This window comes from Chrysochloris asiatica, unplaced genomic scaffold (genome assembly GCF_000296735.1).
Source record: "Chrysochloris asiatica unplaced genomic scaffold, ChrAsi1.0 scaffold00019, whole genome shotgun sequence".
Classification (NCBI taxonomy): Eukaryota; Metazoa; Chordata; class Mammalia; order Afrosoricida; family Chrysochloridae; genus Chrysochloris; species Chrysochloris asiatica.
In genome coordinates this window covers 24874656-24889512 of record NW_006408537.1, presented here as the reverse complement: position 1 = coordinate 24889512, position 14857 = coordinate 24874656, and the positions used below count along the sequence as shown (strand labels likewise).

The 14857-nt window shown below is 37.8% G+C and overlaps 1 pseudogene; it reads right to left on the bottom strand.

Annotated features, from left to right (window-relative positions):
* Positions 1-9009: 9009 nt before the first annotated feature.
* Positions 9010-9477, bottom strand: LOC102835268 (annotated as a pseudogene).
* Positions 9478-14857: the final 5380 nt, after the last annotated feature.

The window sequence follows — 14857 nt, the reverse complement described above, 5'->3', positions numbered from 1 at the left end:
ATATTATATAAAATATAATCATTCTTCCTGTGGATTAATGAATCTTCAATTTGATTTAAGTTTTGGCACACTCCTTGCCCCTAAAAAAAATAAAGTTGGTGATGTTCTAGGTTTCTCCCTGAAACACGATTAGGCCAACAGCTCTGTGCTCCACAGTTGGCCTCTCATTGCACTCCATTTTGTAAACTGGTTGAGAAATATTAAACCAAAGGAGGATGAAATTTTGTAAGACATGTCTGGGAGAAATAGTGAGACTTAATACTTCTTTCAGAAAAGATATATACCTACAGACAATTCCTGTATTGAGTAACATATGAAAGACTAACTGGCAAAGGCAAACATACTGCTGAATTAGGCTGATGTTACATGATACATGGTTATGGGTCTCAAAAGGATAAAACACAGTGAGAATGCCAAGATTTCGTTTCTTAGAGTAATGGTCATTTCATGTTGTTGTTTTAAATGTCGTTGAGTTGATTCTGACTTATTGCAACCCTGTATCATAAAAGAATGAATGCATCTGAGATACGGTGTCAGAGAATTTTAAAGATTTCATGGACTACCTGAAGAACAAACAAATTTGTGTTGGAAGAAGTACAACCAGAATGCTCCTTAGAAGCCAATATGGCCAGACTTCACATCTCATACTTCGGATATGTTATTAGGAGGGACCAGTCCTTGGAGAAGGACACCATGTGTGGTAAAGTGGAGGGCAAGCGGAAGAAGGGGGAGATCCCCAATGAGATGGATTGGCACAGTGGCAGCAACAATGAGATCAAGTATAGCAGCAATTGTGAGGATGGTTCTGGATCGGGAGGGTTTTCATTCTGTTGTAAATAGGGTCACTCACTATGGTTTGGACACTCTACAGCTCCTAACAACAAACAACAACATAGGACTTCTAAGGAGTGACTGGTGGGTTTCAACCACCAACCTTGCTGTTAACAGTCCAGTGCCACACCAGGACCCCAGTCATTCCATGGTGGTGGTTGGTGGTTTTGTGCCGTGGAGTCGGTTCCGACGCATTGCAACCTTGTACAGGGTTTCGGAGGTTGTAAATCTTTACGGGAGCAGAAAGCCTCATCTTTCTCTCGCGGAACAGCTGGTAGTTTCGAACTGCTGACCTTGAGGTTCACAGCCCAATTCATAACCACTACACTACCAGAGTCATTCCATACACAAGAGTAATTAAAAAAGTATTTCTACAAAATCATAGAAACATTTATTAAACAAAAATATCAAAATGTGAAGCTACTGTTTCTTGACATATCCTCCATCTCAGTCTATACACTTCTCATGCCATTGTTCATTACTCTGGCCCTTCATCAAAGAGTTCTGCACTCTTCGATCTACACTCTATCAAAATGTCAGTTTTGACATACTTGAAGAATTCAAATCAGGTTTCTTTAAAATGTTCTTTTAGTTTAGGGAACAAAAAGAAGTCTGCAGGGATAAGATTAAGGCTGAAGGATGGAAGGAATAAGATTACTCCATGAAATTCTCATAGGATAGCCCTTACCAACATCAAAGAACAAGCAGGTGTATTGTCATAATGGAAAAAAATTCTTTGGTACAGCTTTCATTGCCTTTTTCTCACCAATGCAGCTTTAAGTTTTCTCAAAAGTTCTTCATAATAAGCCTCTGTGACCATCCTGTGTTCCTTCAAGATAATCTATCAAGATTGAAATACCAAAAAACAGTGAGAGTCACCACAACCTTTGGAGCTTACTTCTGTCTTTTTTTTTTTTTAAGTTTTTCTGTGAATTGAGTGATAGTTTACATGAGAGACCATCGGTTTTACACTCATTGTTTTATTGCAATGATTACAATCTCCTCCATGAATCATCATTCAATAGTATTTGAATTTCCCTCTGTTTTTTTGTGGGTTTTTTGTGGGGGAGGGGGAGGAGATATACAATAACACTCAGGAATACATATTCATTTAAACAACCAAAGGGCACATTCTGCAAGCCTGCCTCCTGGCTGCAAGCAAACAGCCTTTCTCTTTCCATGAGATGAGTCTAGAGTCCTCAGCAGGTCTCTCTCCATGTCCACATGTCTGCCTCCATCTCTGGTGTTGCTGCTTCTCTGGATTGTTGTTCTTATGTGCTGTGGAGTTGATTCCGACCCATAGCAACCCTGAACAGAGTTTCTGAGGCTGCAAATCTTTATGGGAGCAGAAAGCCTCATCTTTTTCCCACAGAGCAGCTGGTGGTTTCAAACTGCTGACCTTGCAGTTCGCAGCCTAATTTATAACCGTGTTTTTCTCCCATGATGGTCCTAGGGTCCTCTGTTCCTGGAATGTAAGATTAACTATTCCCCCGTTTTTGTTACAAAACTTCTACTTTTACAGTTGTGACTATCACAATTAGTCATGGTAACAATTATTCACTATTGAATCACAAGAATCTTATTTCCATCTCCTTTCACCAGACCCATCTAGACAAGATGATAACTATTCAGAAGGGATTCTACATTTTCCAGCACACTCTGAAACTAAACTTCCTCTTGAAAACTTGCAAGCCAGTAACATCATGCCTTTATAGCCCCCCTCATTTTAAGTAGCCAATGTCTAAGATGCCTGCCACTATCAACCCTGAATACAGAGGGGATAGGATTGATACTTGATGTGAAGACTCCTTCCCTGTCAGTTGGTATTTTGAGCTACTACATCCAAAATATACTGACCTCTCTGTCTTGAAGTTAACTGGTCCAGCAGGTCTTCCCAGGAGCCACTGTTTTGATTGAACTTTGCTCTCTGGATCATATTGGTAAATCCAAGACCGGTTATGATTCATTCCACAAAATCATCTTCATTAGTCTCAATCTTGCTTAAAATACTGAAGAAAAGATCAGTTCCTTGAGGTAGCTGATCTTTACACAATGTGTTTCCCTTGAAGCTTGCTCAATCCAGGACATTTGCTTCAAATTAAAAATGCAGAACCAAATGAAATCCTCACTTCAGTAGCTTTCTCATCAATGGTACTTGCACAGTCTTCTTCCACCAGTTTCTGGACTTCTGCCACAGTTTTTCATTCTTGAAGGCTAATGGTCTTCCATCTCTTGGTTCATCTTTGAAGTACTCCCAGTCTTCCTTAAAATACTTAAACCATCTAATAAGTATTGTTTTATGTGGGGCAGTATGCCTATAAACTTATTTCAAAGCTTCATAGCTTTGGGAAAGTGTCCACATGAATTTTGTTAAAAATATAATATTAGCCTTGACCTCAAAACTGTCATAAAAAGTATATATATTTTTGAAGTCACCCTAATGAGATGAAGACAAGTGCATTATTAAGAGAACTTGTCTGCAGTTACCCACTGATTACAGAAATATGATGAAACACATTTTGTTTGGAATAAGCCCATGCATGCATGAACAGAAACGCTAGTAATAATACTTTTTGACTTACATTCATATGTTCTTATCTTTCTGTTTTTGTCCCTTTGATGTTGTTGTTGTTGTTGTTAAGTGCCGTCGAGTTGGTTCCGACCCATAGCGACCCTGTACAGGGTTTCCGAGGGTGTAAATCTTTATGGGAGTAGAAAGCCTCATCTTTCTCCCGCGGAGCGGCTGGTAGTTTCGAACCGCTGACCTTAAGGTTCGCAGCCCGATTCGTAACCACTACGCTATCTCAAACTTGTCAGACTGTACATTTCTTTTAACAGTGCCTTGATCCCATGCTGTTGATACTCTGTATCCTCCTGTTTGTGTTATTACAAGGTATAAACTACGGCAAATTTTGTTCGACCCACCATGCATCCGAGAAAATATGTGCATGTGATTAAGCCAATCAAATAAGTGACCTGGCTACAAGGAGAGGCCGATGGGTGAGCCAGGCTTCAATAGAATCTATAAAGATGATATAGTCATAGTCCCTAATTAAGGAGTGAAATTGAAAAACAAACACACACACACACACAAAGATCTCACTCTGAGATGATATAATATACTCCCCTATTAGGCATAGATTGTACCTGTTTATTTATTTTGTATGTAGAATACTTGGAAAAACACACAAAAATATTGTAATTAAACTCTTCCTTACACTAGCGTGATTTATTAATAAAGCACATGAAAACAAAAATGCATGTATGTATACGAAAGTTTTGCTTCTCTCATTTTATAATTTTCTTACAAGATCACAAAGTCACTTAAGAAGGCACTTCTGATTGTTTATAAGCCTTTCTCTGAAATCATTGTACTGTGGTCTGATTTCTGGATACAGGAAATGAAAGTTTTCATTGTGAAGCAAGCTTAATGTTTTAAACTCACAGACCATGACAGGGTGTTCCAGAAGCATGTCCATTTCCTTTTAAGCTTTGTTTTTATATATACAATAATAATAATAAAACTAAAGTTAATCAATATTCTACATTTTATAAATACCACATAAATGTAATATGGACTAAAAGACGTTCACTGAGAAAAAATGTGTATTCATATAAAATTCATTTCCATCTTCTGATGAATGTATAGATATCTTAAATGAAGGCAGTCCAGAATTCCACATTTTTGAACTCTTGAAATTTATACTTTTTATTTATATTTACTCACTACTTGGGGAGGAAGAGCTCTAAAAGTCCAAAGACAATTAAACCAGACAAATAATGAGTACATAATAAACTAAATATTTAGCTGATCTCATGTTTAATATTAAACAGAAAAAAACAGTTTTAAATAAGAAGCTAAGGCGCTCTAGTAGTGTATGAATCAGGCTGCTAACCTCAAGGTCAGCAGTTTGAAACTACCAGCCATTCTGCTCCCTTAAAGATTTATAACCTTGGGACCCCTAATGCAGGGTCTCTATGAGTCGGAACTGACTTCACGGCACACCACCATCACCAAAGAAGCAACTAATGTATGATGCAATTTGCACTTATCATTGTGGAATACAGAATATAAAGAACTAAACCCTTAGACAATCCCTGAGTCAAGGAACTTTCCATTTAAATATGGAAATTTTGCTATTTTTAGGAAACTATGATAATGCCTAGGTTCCCATAAGTCTGCTGTATTCAGGGAGATGTTCAGTAATCTTTGACATTTCCATCTGCTTCCTCCGGAAAGTCTTTGTCAATAATGTCATTTTACTATACAAATTCCTACATTTTTCTGCTTCTCATTTGTACTTTCAATCCAAAACTATAGATGCAGAAAGTCTTCCCACTTCAGATTAGATATCTAAAAAGAATCCAAATATTACAACTGCTTCTTCTCTTTTGAAAATGTGAATTCTTAAATTTACTTAACTAGAGCAGACATGTTTAACAAATCTCTGACCACATAAAGTCGTGTTTGTTCCTCCTTTTCTGAATTATATCAACAATGCTGGGGAAGTATATATGTGATAATGGAGCAGGGGCAGGGAGCAGTGGCTATCATTTTTTAAGAAATCACTTTACTGTACAGTCCTATAATTCACCATTCAGCATATTAGAGTAGTACCCTCTTTATGTTTCACAAAGCATATATTAACCCCAAGATGCCCCCACTATCTGATGCTGTACTTTTTAGTTGCTGTTCAGGAATGGATATATTTGTAGTGTATACATACATACATGAGGGGATTTCAAAAAGTTTGTGGAAAAATTGCATAATATTTTAATTTTATATATATAGATACCAAGGTTTAAGAATAATTAGTGTGGTCAGAATGACTGCGTGTAGCAGACTTTTAAAAATCAAATTAGTTTTGAATAAATACATCTTTTTCCACCTGCATTTTCCTTTTTAGCAGTAATGTTCCAGTTACTGTTTAAGATGGCTGATTTCTCTATTTAAGAAGTGCCAAAAGGAAAACTCCCTAGAAAATATCATATAACCTAAGACACTAGTGGAGTCCTGGTGTGGCACTGTAACATAAGCAGTGGGCTGCTGAACACAAGACTGGCAATTCAAACTCACCAGCTGCTCCTTGGGAAACCCATACAAGGTTGCTATGAGTTGAAAGCAACCTAACAACAACAACAACAAGTGTTATTATTGTTCCTAACACAGCCTGATAGATGAGGTAGAGCTACAGTTATCCTTGGAGCATCACTTGGAGACAAAAATCACCAAATAGTTTTCTTTTGGATTATTTTCAAGAAAATAACTTTTTATAATACAGCAACTATCATCCTTCAGAAAGATGCTTAAAACCATCTGCAGAAATTCAGTCTTAGCCCTTAAAGCTTGAAATTGATCTTCCTTCTCAACTGCTTGTATATCTGAGTCTCAAAAAAGCTTATCAACAGAAAATAATTTATCATCCAAAGTAATAGAGTTTATTTAGAGGATTTAAAAGCCAAGATATAACCATATTAATCATTTTATGTATGAAAATATGAGACAAATAAAACATTGTCTATAACATCCACTAAGGAGCTCTGGTAGCGTAGTGGTTACGAATCAGGCTGTGAACATCAAGGTCAGCAGTTCGAAACTACCAGCTGTTCTGCGGGAGAAAGATGGCTTTCTGCTCCTGTAAAGATTTACAGCCTCGGAAACCCTGTACAGGGTCGCTATGAGTTGGAACCGACTCCACGGCACATAACAACAACAACAACAACAACATAAAATCCACTACTTTGTATCCTCTGCTTTTCAAGCATTGTCTGGATTTTTAATCCTCTTTTGGGTTAGGGGAAGTTCTGGTGTGGAACTGTTACTTAATGCACTGGACTGCAAGTTCAGTTTGAACTGCAAGGTTGTCTTGAACCGCAAGGTTGGTGATTCAACCTTCCCAGCTGCTCCTCGGAAAACCTAACAGGGTCACAATGAGTTGCAATCAGCTTGACATCACTCAACAACAACAACTACAACAACAACAACAATTGGATTAGGGTACTAGTAGTCTTTCATGAGCAAAATCCTGTAAGATTAAAAACCTCTGGTCACTGCAGTCCATAGGAACAGATGCTACATAAACTTAGAATGCTGTTATCTGTCAACCCAATTACACATTACCTCATACCACAGACTCCTAGCGTCTTTCTCATTTGCTGGTGATTTTCAGAAGCACTTAAGAAAAAGCTCACCTTTCTTTATGAAATAGTGTCTTTATGGGTGGTTTTATTATTAAATGCTCTATTTTCCCCTTGTTCGATGACTTTATTACCATTACTCTATCATCTCATAGTGGTTATGAGTTGGATGCTAACCTCAAGGTCAGCAATTTGAAACTACTGTGGGAGAAAAATGAAGCTTTCTGCTCCCATTAAGATTTACAGCATCAGAAACTCTACGCAAGGTTGTTATGAGTCACAACCAACTTCATATCACACACCACCACCTATGGGATTTCTTGTTTTTATTCATCATTTGCCATTGCTTCATTCTTGTGAGGTACTTTGTTCTTGGCTTCGTAGGATAAAATGGCCTTAAGATAGATAATTCAGTAAAAACCCTCTAGTCTTCTGCTCCTCAAAACCACTTTTCACCCAATAGCCAAGGGGCATCTATCTGAATGAAGATATAAGCATCATTCTGGCATAATTCCCACATTATGTACCTGTAGTATAAATGCTGAATTCCTTGACATGACAAACAAGACCCTTTATAACCTAGTCATATCAGTCTCCATTTCTTATCTCGTATTTATTCTTTAGCATGACATACACTAATTATAGTCCATTCATACACACACACACAAAGGGCATACGCCTGATTATCTAATCCTATACATGCACATGACATACACCAATTGCAGTCCAATCCTAAACACACAAAAGATATACACCTTTTATATAGTCCAAGTCTACACACACACATACCGCCTTGGCTCCCCATCTATAGTTATAGTTATGTTGGCTTCACTGGAATGTTTCCTCAATACAAAATATTCATGGCAACCTCTGGAAAGCCCTTCATGACCCAGCTCTAGACTGAATTATATGACTAATTTTGGTGCTCCCATAAAACTGTGTCTATATAAATGTATTTGACTTCAATGTTCTCGGATTTTCTATTAATACATTTTCCTATTCACTATGAGTGAATTTTTTGAAAACAAGAACTCTGTCTTATTTATCTTCAAGTTTCCTGGTTGGTATCAATAGGTGCTCATAATTAATTAATTAAAAATCAGTGAGCCAATGTTGTGCCTACAGAAGGAAACATGCTTATATATCAGCAGGCCCTTCTATTGGCAAATAGATAAGTAAACTTTATATTCAAAGAATGTATAGGCAAGATTTATCTCTTTTTTATAACTCTGGGATCAGCACTGAACTATGAACCACAAGGTCAGCAGTTCAACCTCACCAGCTGCTCCTCAGAAACCCTAAAGAGGGCTGCTGTAAGTCGGAATTAACTTGATGGCACTAAACAACAACAAAATAAAATATTTTCATGAGGTGCTTATCTTAATTAACAATCATTTTAGTTTTGTTATTTTTAAGAGATAAATTATACATGTTTTAAAACAACAAAATATTCAGTCTTCTTTTGCCAGTGGTGGTAGCACTGCTGATGTGTAGAAGCAACTTTGGGATTAATGTTGGAAGATCTGCCTGATGTTCTGTGTTTCCCATTAATTGGTACCATCCTGTTGATTCTGACTCATAGCAACCACATGTTCCTTCTGTACACAGCCAAGAAAAATCTGTGGGGTACTTCTACTCTGTAGATTACTCCATAGTAGAACTGCTCCACAGAATTTTCTTGGCTGTGATCTTTACAGAAACAAACCACCAAGCCTTTCTCCTGCAGAACCACAGGTCTATTAACCCCTCAGTTTCTGCATGTTTGGGATATTTATGGTAATCATTGTCCAAACTACTCATGAGATTTCAGTGCATATGAAATGAGACAGTTGTTTAAGAGTATGAATGTAAGAAATGTTTGTTTGTTGTCCTTTCTTTTTTTTTTTCAAAACAGCATTTATTTACCTACCCTCTGTCGAACCCTGAGCCAATGTTTTTCCCCATGCTGCCTGGGGAGGTCCAAGGAAAGGAATATGTAGGGCAGATGAGACACAGAAAAAAAAAGAACTTGGGAAGTGGAGACGACTCCCTCACATGGTGTCACATGGTGAAGAGGATAAGAAAGGCTACCATCAGACAAAAGAGCCCCATGGCGTCTGAGAGGGCAAAGCCCAAAATAGCATAGGAGAAGAGCTGCTGCTTCAGAGAAGGGTTCCTGGCATAACCAATGATAAGGCTCCCAAACACAGTCCCAATCCCAGCTCCAGAGCCAGCCACTCCAACTGTGGCAGCCCCAGCCCAGATGAACATGGCTGCTGTGCAATGTCCCTTGAGATGGTGCTGGTATGGAAACTTCAACTAGAAGTAAGTGAGGTCAGGGAATGTGGGGCTGTCAAGCTGCTGAAGTGCTCATCTGTCAGTGTCTGGGGGTTGTTTCAGCACCACTGTAGACAATGGTCAGTTCAGAAGCTGAGAGGTGCTCCTGACCAGGGAAGGGGTGCAGACGAATTTGGTGCAGGTGTACATTTTCAAAGGATTAGGGGCTGTGGCAGGAAAGCTGCTCCAAGTGCAGAGAAAACCTGTTGTCCTTTCTTAAATAAATCTCTGGGTTCTATATGCTTCTATTTCAATATCTGATCACATTGAAAAAAGCAGTAATTGTGTTTATTAAAACCATTATTTGTGTTTGTTCCTTGAATAGCATAAAGTTGAAATCCACAACTTCTTAGAATTCCCTCTTCCACTTCTATTCTTCTCAGACTTCATTTGTCTTTTATCCCATATTTGCCATTAAAACTTCTCTTATCATGACTCTTTCTTAACTCACCATCAAAAGTCCTTACTCTTACCCAACCATGGTAGACTTTGTTCTTCACTCCACCAACCATTTGCTTCACCAATATCTTTTCTCAATGGAACAGAAAAAGAATAGCCTGGTAATACTCATACACTTGTCATTTGTGTTCCTGTTTTACATATATGTAATGGTTAAAGATTCAGGAAAGATACACACACTCATGTACACACAGAGATTATGGTGTCTCGGGACTCTGCACTTCCACCAGCATAACCCTGATTGCATTTTGGTGGCCCAGCCCAGCACTTAGCACAGGGCACAAGCATAGACACCCTCCTTACTTAGTCATACTCAGTGTTTTCAAAAACTAATCAATATCAGACATTGTGTAAACAATACAAATTCTGGCCTCTGGTTTCAAGAATATCAAAATATAGAGTGGAAGAAATACACATAAAAGTCAATATTTATGGTATTGTATGATAAGTATGATGCAATAATTCATTGATCTTTGTTTTTCTCCTTTTTGTTAAGAATTGTGGGATGATCTCATGACATCTTATAGGACATGATGTCCACTAAGTGGACTAAATATATATATATATGAATATGAAAGATAGAATTTGTTGGGTGTAGGCATAGTCTCAGGACCATATAGATATCCCTGAAGCAATTACCTTTAAGCTTCTATCTAAAGATTAAATAGGTTTTTTGCCAAATCTGAGGCAAGTGAGAAGTTCCTGGGCAGTGTAAGCAGTTTGTAGTTAGTGTCTAACCTAAAGATTGGTAGTTGGAACACATCTGGTGGTGCCACAGAAGAAAAGCCTGGTGATCTTCCATAAATACTGCAGCCAAGAAAACCCTATAAAGCTGTCCTACTCTGTGGCCCACAAGGCTGCCATGAGTTAGAACCATCTCAATGGCAATAGAATTTTTTAGTTTGAGGCAAGGGAACTTACATGTGTAGAGGGAGACTTTGAGGCTAGATAGGGTTGGCACATACCAAGTGCTGAGAAATTTTTATTTACTTGGAAGATTAAACTGAGAGTGGGAAGAGGAATAGACTGGTCTGATAAAACTAACTAAGAAGTGCTGAGCTTTATCCTAAAAGTATTGGGAAATCACTGAAGAGTTCTAAACAGAAGAGAGTCATCAACAGGCTTGTATTTTTGTAATTTGCATTTCATCAGCCTGGGTCAAGATAGACCACAGCCACTTTCAATGTTGGGTGAACAGTGTGGAGGTGACTCTACTAGTCTAGTGGGAGACGCTGGTAGTGTGAACTAAAATCGTGGCAGCGAAAATGTGACACAATTGATGTATATAGGGAGGTTGAAGAGATAGAATTAATTACATGTAAGGCCACCAGTCAATCCCAGGGAGAAAGATGAGACCTTATGCTCTGGCAAAGATTGACAGCCTCCGAAACACTATATAGGTTTGCTATGAGTCAACACAAAGGCATTTAACAGAAAGTACAAAAGGTGAGTGAATATAGGAGATCAGGGAGAAAGTGGGTTCTGTCTAAGCGAAGATGACAGTAACTGAAATAGTGACATTGGAGGAGCAGCACATTAGGAGACAAAAATGTGTTGAGAGACAACCAGGCAAGACACTGAATATGCGTGTGTGAAGATCATGAGCAAGGGATGGATGCTACTTTTAGAGTAATTTGAGAATTGACAAGTTCATTAAGTTTAGCAATTCATAAATAATGAACATTGAAGATCTTGATGAAAATAGTTTGAGAGAGGAGGAGTAATATGAGAAGGAATGGAAAGAAGAGGGAGGATCTAAGTAATATGAGCTTCTATAATAGGACAACCCAAAATCCCATGTGGTTTAGTACAATGAACTTGAATTTATCACTCCACAGTTCAATGAGAGTTATTCTTTTAGGACATTAAAAGGGAAAGTAATTCACTGAATAGAGGGTAGACACACGTTAACGTGGGTAATGGAAAGGGCAATATACAAGGAGAGAGAGATTGGTATAAGAATGATGAAGACTGATGAAGACACAAGGAGGTAGGCAATGGATAAAGAGTTGAGGTAAACAGTATTAAATAGAGGTAAATAGTGTTATACATGCAACGTTAGAACCGTGTCCTGCAAGCAAATATATGGATGGATACACAATCTGAACTGGTATGGGAGGAAGTTTGGGAGTACACCCATAAATGCATAAGAGTTTGAAAGAGGATATCTGCACATGGATATTTACCTTTGTGCACACACATCTATGAATGGGATGAAGCATACAGAGGACAAAGTGATGAAAACTTTCTAGATAATTATCAAACGTCTTAAGACAATGAGTTGCTGGACCTGGGGCATCACAATCATAGTCACAGAAGACACCATGTTCAACTGACATAATGTATCCCACAAAGACATTGTTCTACATTCTACTTTGGTGAGTAGCATTTGGAATCTTAAAAACTAATGAGTGGCCACTTAAAGTGCAATTAGTGGTCTCTCCATGTGCAGAAGATGGAAGAGTGATGAGAATTAAAGATGTTTGGAATCAATTAGTCCAGTGGACTGATGGAACACATGAACATCAGTTTCCATGACTCTGAACTGGATAGTGCCCGGCTATCACTACCAACTGCTCGGAAAGTGATCATGTTAGAAAGTTGCAGATAGAGTGGTAGAAAATGTAGAACAAATCTCAAAATTATGATTTTGAAAAAAAGAAAAAAGGACCAGGCTTACTGGTCAAATAGAGCCTGGAGGAACCCAAGACTGTGACCCCTGACCATCCTTCAGGTTTGGAAAGGAACTCAACCTTATGGTCCAATTTTCAGTCAAGCAGTAGATAGAGGTAGAGGGGGGACAACACTAATAAAGCATGCTCACTATGGAATGGTCAATCATTCAAGCCAAAAGGGCAATCTTTACTTAAAGACAAAGTTAAGAAGGGATGGGAAGATGGATGGAACTTAAATAGGAAGCACAGGGAGAAAGTGGGATAACTGCTATTACATGGAAGGGATTGCAATCATTCAGATGAAATACAGTGTATGATTTGTTGAATGTAAAACTGATGATCTTGTCTGTAAACTTTCACTAAATTCACAATAAAAAGTTTAAAAAACAGAAGAAGGTGATATCCAAACAGAGTGTTAAAGAGGAGTTGACCGGGAAATCAAAGACAGCATTCCATATTTCAAGAATATAGTATGAGGAGAGGCGGGGCTTGATGGCGGCTAGGTAGAGGTGCAGTGAAGTTCCCCATTAGCAGTAACACAGAATACCAGGCAAAGCAGATCCAGGGCAGAGCTCCAAAACTCAGAACCACAGGGATAGGAGTATTTTAAAGGTTTGAAGGCTTATAGCTTGTGGTATTTGTAGCTGAAGTAAAAAATCGTGTATGTTTGAATCTGCCGGGTTGGGCTTGGAGGCCCGGAGCCGACATCCTGGGCGAGACCAAACGGAAAAGACTACCAGGGGAAGCATAAACACCACAGAAAAACGCCGCGGGAACCTTGGGACAAAGGTGGACAATATATTTTGTCAGTTTTGCTTTGTTCTGATCTTTCAGGTCTGCTGTACGTCTAAGAAATAAGAAGATGGGGTATGGTTGGGGGTATGCAGGGAACATAACAACTCTGTATATGTATTTTGCTAGTTTTGTCTCGTTTCACAGCATGTACTATACATTTTACTACATGTAATGAACATATCACAATCATGCATTGGATACATAGACTTACTTTTTGCTTTAAGTTTTTTACTCACTTAAAAAAAACTTTATACCTTAATTTTATTTTGTAAGTCTCACTGAGGAGAATGTTTGACATTTTGTCTGTGAGTGTTATGAAACTTTGGTGCCACTTCCCTATCAGAGTTCCATTTAAAAAACAGGTCTTCTTGAAGTTTGAATTTCTATTGTAGCTAATTAAAAAAAAAAAAAAAAAAAAGTTCCTTGCATAATTAGTTTTGAAAAGAAGGTGAAGAATCTAAAAAGGGCATTTCAGGACAATATCTCTTGTTTCATTATAAAGCAACAGCAACAAAATGTGATGAGCTGTACTATTAGGAAAAATTGGAAGTGTAATTATTCAAGAGAATTTGATTTTAAATTGTCACTTCACTGCATACATTATTAAAATACCTGCCAATCTCTTCAAAGATGTCAAAATCAATGACAAAGATAATGCAATGTCTGATGAATTTATTTGGAAGTTTTATATTTCAAAATGAACACCATATGATTATATTCAAATTAATATATATGCCATAATTTAAAATAAATTTTATGTTTCAAATATTTCTATAATACAGTGAATTGATTGAAATGAAAAATTATTAACTAAATCCTTTTTGGGACATGCTCTATTATATGCCTTTGAAATTATGAAAATGTACATTTTAATGTTCCTGTTTCCAAAATGGCAGGTGAAATAAGTACTTTAATTCCAATTTAGATTCACTGCACAGCTTTCAAACAAATGTAAAAGATACAAAAAATTTTTCAAACATTTCTAGACAACTTTAAATAAGTAACTGAAATGAAAGAATTAAAAGCACAGACAAAACTTATTGAAGGCAAAAAAAAAAATCCAGGCTATCACACATACATTAAGAATTTCAGTAATGCAATTAGTGTTTACCATATCACTCAAAAATATTAAATTCTAGTATTCCCTACCTAACCAGCCACAGAGATAGAAAAACTACATTGCCACTGGTCCTATTTGCCCACACATCTAGAGGAAACTGAAAAGTTCAATGATTGTAAATATTCTGTCACTTGTTATGTGGTGGTGGTGGTATGTGCCGTGGAGTGGGTTCTGACTTATCCTGGGCCAATCTCACTACTGTTGCCAAGCTTGAGTCAATCGATGCTGCCACTTGCCAACACATCTCGGTGGAGGTCTTCCTCTTTTTCTCTGACGCTCCACCTTACCAAACATGATATCCTTCTCCAAAGACTGGTCCCTCCTGACAATACGTCTGAAGTATGAGAGATGAAATTTGGCCATCTTGGCCTCCAAGGAGCATTCTGGCTGCGCTTCTTCCAAAACGGATCTATTGGTTCTTTTGGCAGCCCATGGCACTTTTCAATATTCTCCTCTAACACCATAACTCAAAACCATCAATTCTTCTATGGTCTTCCTTATTCACTGTCCAACTTTCGCATCC